Here is a 9084-nt window from a genome sequence, read left to right as displayed (position 1 = left end):
AAGCCCTGGGAGGTACGGTTCTATTGTGGGGACGTCTTAAGAATAATATATTTACGTACACTGGGCTTCATTAACTCACGCTCTTCCCTATTCACCAGCCGCTGTCTAAAAAAAGTCTCCTTGGCCCAAAGAAGATCTTTTCTTTCTTTGAATTCGGATTACTATAGAGATCCGCCCTACTAAGAGTCCTATATACATTCCAGATGTATTTTAACCAAGGAATGTAGTAGGCATGGTCCAGAGCCCTACAATCCCTTAGGCTCTCTCTATTTAGGGCGGTACCCTTGTTCAACCGGACTTTGAGCCAATGAGAAAGGGGGCGAAATGGCAACATGTTAATTTATTGCGTCTGGATTTACCTCACGTGCTAGAGGGGTCCTTATCTGGGCTGACAATAAGGCAGGTGTAACGATAAAAAATGTACGCATTGACCCAAGCGGTGGATTTGTTGTGGCCCGTTGTTATAAGGAAGATGTAGCAGTCCTATTGGTTGTACTCTACAGTCCTAACTATGATGAGCCGCAGTTTTACCACACACTCGACACCTATCTGCACCAGGACGATGGCCTACCTCAGATTTGGAGGGGCGACTTTAATTGCCTCCTGGAACCTGCTAAGGATAGATCGAGGGACCCGACCCGCAGACCGGCAGCGGCTGCAAAAGCCATCACAGACATTGCTCAAATACGGGGGGGCGGGTATATGCACTATTCCACCGTACATGGCATACCCACTAGGATGGATTATTGGTTAATCTTTAAGAGCCTAGTGCCTAGGGTTACCCAACGTGAACCTTTCCCCCGTTCATATTCGGATCACTCGCCAGTGATATTGACCTTGGAGCTCTGACAATGCCAGACCTCTACCTTTACTTGGCGATTCCCACCGTACTCTCTCCTAGACTCCACCTTTAAAGTGGAATTGAGCCAGCTAATAAGTGAGATTTTCTCAGACAATGTAGGCTCGGTAGATACATTTGCTACGGTCTGGGAAACATTCAAAGTTTATATTGGGGGGGTGGTTATATCAAAGCACTCAGGGGTACTGAAATCCCTCCGGAGTAGGTGAACACTCCTAGAAAAGGAAATATCAGAGCTAGAAACGGAACATCAACGGTTGGGAGATAAACAAACATTAAGGTACATCCAGGTTAGACTAGAAGAGGACAATGAAATAGCAGCCCAGGAGTTTCAGCATATGGGACAGTAGTCAAGTCAAGTCATAAAATTTGTATAGCGCACTACATACCCAGAGGGTTTCAAGGCGCTTAGGAAGAGGAGGAGGATTATTTGTCAAATATCCACGTTTTAAGCTGCTTTCTAAACTCTAGGTGGTTCTGGGTGAGGCGGAGGTAAGCGGGGAGTGAGTTCCATGTTTTAGCAGCCAGGTAAGAAAAGGATCTGCCTCCCATGGTGGTCTTGTTGATGCGAGGTATAGTGGCGAGGGCTTGGTCGGAAGAGCGTAGTTGGCGGGAGGGGGTGTAGAAGGATAGTCGAGAGTTGAGGCAGTCTGGTCCGATGTCGTAAAGTGATTTGTGTGCGTGGGTGAGCAGTCGGAAAGTGATCCTCTTATTGACGGGTAGCCAGTGGAGGTCTTTAAGGTGACCAGAGATGTGTTCGTTGCGTGGGATGTCTAATATGAGCCTGGCTGAGGCGTTTTGGATTCGTTGGAGTTTCTTCTGGAGTTTAGCGGTGGTACCTGCGTAGAGGGTGTTTCCGTAGTCCAGTCGGCTCGTGACCAGGGCGTGGGTGACTGTTTTCCTTGTTTCGGAGGGGATCCAGCGAAATATTTTTCTGAGCATGCGAAGAATGTTGAAGCAGGAAGAGGATACGGCGCTGACTTGTTTGTTCATTGAGAGTGAAGAGTCCAGGATGACGCCCAGGTTTCGTGCGTGGTCTGTCGGGATGGGTGCTTTTCCGAGGGCTTCCGGCCACCAGGAGTCGTCCCAAGCAGAGGGGGATGTGCCTAGGATGAGGACTTCTGTTTTGTCTGAGTTCAGTTTCAGACGGCTGTGTTTCATCCATTCGGCGACTTCTTTCATTCCTTCGTGCAGGTTAGTTTTGGCGGCGCCGGGGTCATTGGTGAGAGAAAGGATCAGTTGAGTGTCGTCCGCGTAAGAGATGATGTTGAGGTTGTGTTGGCGTGCGATGGCCGCGAGGGGGCTCATGTATACGTTGAAGAGGGTGGGACTGAGTGAGGATCCTTGAGGTACGCCGCAGATGACTTCAGAGGCCTCGGATTTGAATGGAGGAAGGCGGACTCTCTGGGTTCTTCCGGTGAGGAACGAGGTGATCCATTCCAGTGCTTTTCCTTGGATTCCGATGTTTCTGAGGCGTTGTAGAAGGGTGCTGTGGCAGACTGTATCGAATGCTGCAGAGAGGTCGAGGAGGATGAGGGCGACAGTGTCTCCCTTGTCCAGTAGAGTTCGAATGTCATCTGTTGCTGCGATGAGGGCGGTCTCAGTACTATGTTTTGCTCGGAAGCCAGATTGTGAGGGGTCGAGGGATTTGTTGGCTTCGAGGAAGGCGGCGAGCTGGCAGTTGACGGCTTTCTCGATGACTTTGGCCGGGAATGGAAGAAGCGAGATGGGGCGGTAATTTTTGAGTTCGGTGGGGTCCGCTGTTGGTTTTTTTCAGAAGGGCGGTGAGTTCAGCGTGTTTCCAGTCTTCAGGGAAGGTAGCGGAGTTGAAGGAGCAGTTGATGACGTCTCGAAGGTGCGGTGCTATGACGGAGTCTGCTTTGTTGAAGATGTGGTGAGGACATGGGTCTGTGGGGGATCCTGAGTGGATGGAGTTCATCAGGCGGATGGTGTCCTCAGTGGAGATTGGCTTCCAGTCGTTAAGGGTGTTCATGGGGGGGGGGGTGGACAGCAGACGGCAGGGTGGGTTGGTTTCCGGGTTGGTTGTCAAAGCTGTTGTGGATGTCTGCAATCTTGTTGTGGAAAAAAGAGGCTAGGGAGTCGCAGAGGGTTTGAGAGGGGGTGATGTCGTGGAGTTGGCCGAGGGATTGGAAAATTCCTTGACGATGTTGAAAAGTTCCTTGCTGTTGTGAGCGTTGTTGTCGAGTCGATCCTTGAATGCTGCTTTCTTGGCTTTTCGGATTAGTTGGTGGTGAGTGCGGGTGGCGTTTTTGAAGGCGACCTTGGTGCTGGTGGTTGGGTCTTTTTTCCAGGTCTTTTCAAGGGAGCGGCAGAGTTTCTTGGACTTCTTGAGATCATCGTTGAACCATGAGGCCTTCTTGCTGCCAGGTTTGTTTTGACGTTTTTTCAGAGGTGCTAAGGTGTCAGCGGTGTTGGATAGCCATAGGGTGAGATTAGTGGCGGCTTCGTTAGCGTTAGAGGAGGGGGCTGGGGTGTGTTGAAGGAGCGATGCGGAGATTTGGTCCGTGGTGATTTTGTTCCAGTTCCTTTTCAAGGTAGGTTGGAGGTGGATGCTGGGTTTTGGTTTGTTGTAGGTGAAGTGAACGCATTTGTGGTCAGTCCAGATGAGGTCCGTGGTGTGGCTGAAGGAGACATGGTTGCTGGAGGTGAAGATGGGGTCGAGTGTGTGACCTGCGATGTGGGTGGGGGAAGTGGCCAGTTGTTTAAGTCCGAGGTTGGTGAGGTTGTCCACGAGGGTGGCGGTGTTGCGGTCGTTGATCTTATCGAGGTGAAAGTTGAGGTCTCCCAGAAGGATGTAGTCTTTGGAGGGGAGCGCGTGAGGAGTGATGAAGTCCGTGATGTCTTCACTGAATTTTGCGCGGGGTCCTGGTGGTCTGTAGAGGAGGGTGCCTCTAAGTGTGGTCTTGGGGTCGATGTGGATCTGGAAGTGAAGGTGTTCGGAATTGGCGAGGTTGGCGTCAGAGCTGGTTGAGATGCGGATAGATTTCTTATGGACGATAGCGATTCCTCCTCCTGTGCCGGTACGGTCCTTGCGAGTGATCTTATAGTCTTCAGGGATGGCAATGGTGATGTCTGGTGCTGAGGAGGCATTCATCCATGTTTCCGTAAGGAAGGCGATGTCCGGAGAGGTGGTGTCTAGTAGGTTCCATAGGTCGATGGCGTGTCTGTGGACTGATCGGGTGTTGAGAAGGATGCAATGTAGGTGGTTGGGGTCGGGTATCTGTGGTGAGGTTGTAGCGGAGATGTTGTCGGTGCCGATGAATTTGCAGGAGAAGCAGGAGAACGGTCCATGGGTGCGACCAGGAGCGGCTTGGACGCAGTTGGGAGCGCGACCGGGGTTAAGGGCTAGGAGGGTGGCGGCATCGTAGGTAACGCGGGGGGGCTGGGTAGCGCGAGGGGCAGGGGGTCTGGCGCTGGGCGCGGTCCAGGCGCGGACGGGCGTAGACGGGCTTACCTTTGGCGCACCTTCGGCGCGGATTGGGCGCGGTCGCTGCGCGTGGACGCTGCGCGCAGAAGCCACTGTCATAAGTGGATAGTGAAGGGGGGAGGGGCGAGGTCGGCTCAGCTGGGAGGCGGGGCGGGCTGCTTACGACAACAACAAACAAAATGGAGGAGGGGGGAGCACAACAGAGCGCTTGGGGAGAACGCGCTGAGAGCAGTAAACAATAAATCACGTTAAGGTTAAAGCGCCTACTGAAGAAAACGGCAGCCAGGCACAGAACGCTAAAGCAGTATTAAAAGTATCACGTTAAGGCTCATACACGGCAGGCGGCAGCCAGGCACAGAACGCTAAAGCAGTATTAAAAGTATCACGTTAAGGCGCACACACGGCAGGCGGCAGCCAGGCACAGTTGAGGCTGAAATTATAAAGCACAAATCTGCAAATCTGTAAGAGCGCTGTAAACGATACCAAAGAGGAGCTGGGGGCGCTGGGAGCGACCACTCCGGCCAAAGCGTAGAGTGAGTATGTGGTAGCCAGTATGTGGTAGCCAGAGCATACCGAGAAGGGGAACACCCAGGGGCAACGCTAGGGGCATTGGTGCGCCCTAGGAGAGATGTAGAGACTCTGTTAGAAGAGTTAGATGAAGATGACAAACTCCTACATGAGCCGCACCATATAGCCAAGAGATTTCGCAAATACTATGCTCAGTTTATTTTTATTAATTTGAAGAGTTGTATATAGCACTGACTAGACCCGGAGGTATCAGAGCGCTTTACATGAGGATAATGGAGTTACAAATTACATTCATTACAAGATCATAAGCCACGGTGATTCGTCAGAGGGAGGGGAAGGAAGGAAGAAAAGGAGACACCGCGAGAAGACAAGGAGGAACTGTGTCCAATGTCCGGCTGGGTAGGTGATGCCGAAGGGGTGAACCAGGGTCGATATCCTCTTTAGCTGTCAAGCAGCACCACCGGGCATCAGCCACGTTGCTCAGGTCTCAACGGTCAGACATAACAAGAGTGACAGATTATGCATAGTTACATTAGATACAGTTGGATAGTAAACATAGATGAACAAGTCCGAAGCAGTGTAAATAGGGAGGGGGAGGGGATGGGAGTAGAAACAGGGGGCTAAGAAGCAGATCAGATTCTAGCCTCGGATCAGCCACTACCTCAACCAAGCAAGTACCCAGTGGAATGCCTCAGATGCGGTCGGAAGTGCTATCGTAGCAAAATAAAACAAACAACAACAAAAAAAAACCAACTCAACATGTGTTGGTTGCCATCTTGTAAGCAGAGCACTCGGCTGTCTGCAAATAAAAGAGGACCAAAGTGAGTAGTTTCACAGTCCATCCTAGTCTCAGGCCCGTCCTCTTATGCTACTAGCTCCAATGTGCAGCTGCTCCCCAGTGCTTCTTTTGCTCCTCACTCGCAAATCCCCATCCATTTAACGCATCGGCGGGAAATGGGTCCCAAACCCAGGTGGCCATCCCAGCTACAAACGACCTCACTCCTGGGTGCACCCAGCCGTCAGCCCCAGCACGCCTCACGGGTCTCCTCAACCCTTAGGCCACTGTTTGGGGGCAGTGAGGCAAGCCCAGGGCTAAATCGCGGTACCGCCAGCACTCACTGCAGGCTCCGGTTTCCAGCCATGAATCACACCGGAGTGGCTCCTCACAAGCTGCCCGCCACAATCACTGTTCCTCCGCTCTCTCACCGCCACCGGCTGCCCTTCTCCCAAAAACCTCACCATTCGCCTCACAGTGACGGGGGAGCCTTACCAGGGCAGTTGCGCAACTCACCCCCATCAGCAGCAGCCTTTGTCTCCGCGATCATTCAAGGAAGCATGCAGTCAGCGGTCCAACCGCCATTCTGTATAAAAGGGTTGAGGCTGGTGCAGCACGGTCAAAAAACACCGGTTCTGGATGTTTTTCTGGGGAAATCCAGTCTTCGATATCCGTCGCTCTCCCCAACCAGCTGCAGGGATCAAACCGCTTATATAGGTCTTGAATAACCCCGCTTGAGGTAGCCATGAATGACTATTTGGGGCACATTAAAATGGCGTGGGAGCATCTGATGGCTCCGCTGGATCCGGAGGAGATCCGTGCAGTACTGGCGGGTATGCAACCTGGGAAAGCACCGGGAATGGATGGTCTAACTGTGGCTTTTTATAAAGCATATCAAGATGTCCTGATACCACACTTAGTAACGCTCCATGAAGAAATGGTACAGACCGGAATAATGCCCCCTTTGATGCGCAAGGCCCTCATAGTTGCAATACCTAAACCAGGCAAACCTCCCAATGCCTGCTCCTCCTGTGGGCCTTTATCGTTATTAAATGTTGACGTGAAAATATATGCTAAAGTACTTGTCAACGGGCTGGCGTTGATATGACCAGGGGTGGTGGGGCCAGTGCAGTCGTGATTTGTCCCGGGTCGGAGTCTGAATACTAATCTTAGGACGTTGCTGGATGCAGTACAGCTCCTGGATCCTGAAACAGAAGTGGCAGCAGTCTTTCTGGGCGCCGAAAAGGCGTTTGACTCAGTCGAGTGGGTATTCATGAGAGCAAACTTAAGATGGATTGGAGTGGGAGAAGTATTTCAACAATTGGTTAGGACACTGTACAACATACCAGTGGCACGTATTCGTATTTGTGCAATAACCACGTCCCAAAGTCCGATTACAAGGGGCACCCGTTAGGGCTGCACACTATCGCCCCTGCTATACGCTCTCATAGTGGAGCTGCTGGTGTGCGTGCTCCAAGAATATCATGGTCACAGAGGGCAGCGATCCCCGAGCTACAGACTAGTCATATCAGCATACGCTGACAACATTTTGCTGTATGTTCGGGAACCAGGAAATGATCTTACGCCTATGTTAAGAGAAGTGGTACGACTTTGGGGTCTTTCAGGGCTAAAGGTTAACTGGGATAAGTCCATCATTTTTCCACTTACCCCATCCACGTCGCCACCAGTATTGTAATCCCTCTTACGATAGACGACAGAGGCAGTACGGTATTTGGGAATACAGATTCATACAGATCCAGCAATAGTCATACTTGAGAACCACGGTAAAGTAATACAAATATTAGAAAAAGATGTGAACCGCTGGGTCAAACTACCACTCTCTCTCATTGGGCGCATAGCTCTTATGGAAATGGTAGTCCTCCCTAGAGTTCTGTTTCTGAGCATACCTATTCTCCTGCCTAAAGCGATGTTTGCGATATTCTGTAGTTTTCTGACAAAATTGGCATGGGCGGGAAAGCAGCTTCGCCTACTACTGGATTCATGGCCCACACGATCTGCCTAATCAGTGCCTGGAGAGAGATGGCGCACACCCCCACACACTCCCACAGAAACTTTCAAGGCTCCAACCAGCCAAATTGGAGTCTTGGATCTACTGAACACTACATCACATGCACGGTGGAGCTTGTGAGATAAACAAAACGCACATTCTTGTATTCCCACGTTAAAATAGAGCGGTGCACCTGGCTCTCGTTAGTACTGGTAACAAATATGAGAACTGCTCTGCAAACGCAAGGGGTAACAAAGATGGGAGATCTTTTTCACAAAGTAAAGGTTGGGAATCGGAGGAATATCCCTGAGAAAATCCAGAGCGGTCAATCACATCCCATCATAATCACACGCCCACAATTTCTACTCAATAACACACCTGGATGCAGCACAGTTTACAGTATACACTGCACACGTGCCATGTGTTGCATACTAAACTACTACACAACATTTGGAAACACAAACCATCTAAGTAAAGCAGAATGAAATAACGTGTCACGCATCCAGTGTATTTTCTTGGACAGGTAATGGTGAACCGCAGCACATGAAATGCAAAGTGCTAAAGAAAGAAAGTGCTCGTAGCTACTAAACAAAAAGGTTTAGGTGCTCCTCTTTAACCAAAACGTTTGTTGAGCCTCAGTTAAAATTTACACACATACACCGTTGTTCCTGTGTCTTAGTAAGCATGTAAGGTAGTGCACTAAAATCTAACTTTGCCGTTGCATTTAGGAAGCAAACTGTGTTGTTAAATAAAACATACAGAAAACTTATTTTAGGTAGAATGAAGTCCCGCATGAACCAAGAAGAGGTAGATGAAGGGTTCCTGCTGCTCAGGCGTCGGCACTGCAGTGACTCGTAATAATGATCATTTTATCTGAGCATAGTCCTGAGAGATCGACTCTCCTTCCGGGTTTATGCATATTTGTGGAAAGACCAGGATGCCATGAGCTCAGGTGCAAGCAAAGGACATCACCAATTTGACTGTTGTTGGGCTGCTAATATACTGTAATTTACAAGGTTCAACAGGCCCCTCACAGTCCTGGTCCCCGTGCCACTGCACCTGCTGCACCAATGGTAAAGGCTAGCGGACACTGAAACCAAATTCTGAAAACTCTTAAAGACCTATTCTCCCTTTAGTCCCCAGCCTTCCTTTCACCTTTTTTGACTCTCTGTCCACAGCGCGGGGACACGCCGGGAGGGCGCCACCAGGCGCTTTATAAACCCCTTTATTATTATTAATATTAAAGTGCACAGAAGAATGAAGAGTAAGCAAGCACCAGCAGGAGTGTGTGATGAATGGACCAAGAACACAAAAAATTGCCGCCCCACTTATTCCATTAGCCCTTGGTTATAGGCAACACATCAACTTGGATTAGATATGTTAGGTATTTTATTTACCTTTGTTTTCAATTCTTTTTTAGAAAAAATCAGAACATCTCATGACAGAGAAATAACACTGCACGTGTA

The sequence above is a fragment of the Lissotriton vulgaris genome, chromosome 1_2 (assembly GCF_964263255.1).
Source record: "Lissotriton vulgaris chromosome 1_2, aLisVul1.2, whole genome shotgun sequence".
NCBI classification, from domain to species: Eukaryota; Metazoa; Chordata; class Amphibia; order Caudata; family Salamandridae; genus Lissotriton; species Lissotriton vulgaris.
This window is presented reverse-complemented; position numbering follows the sequence as displayed.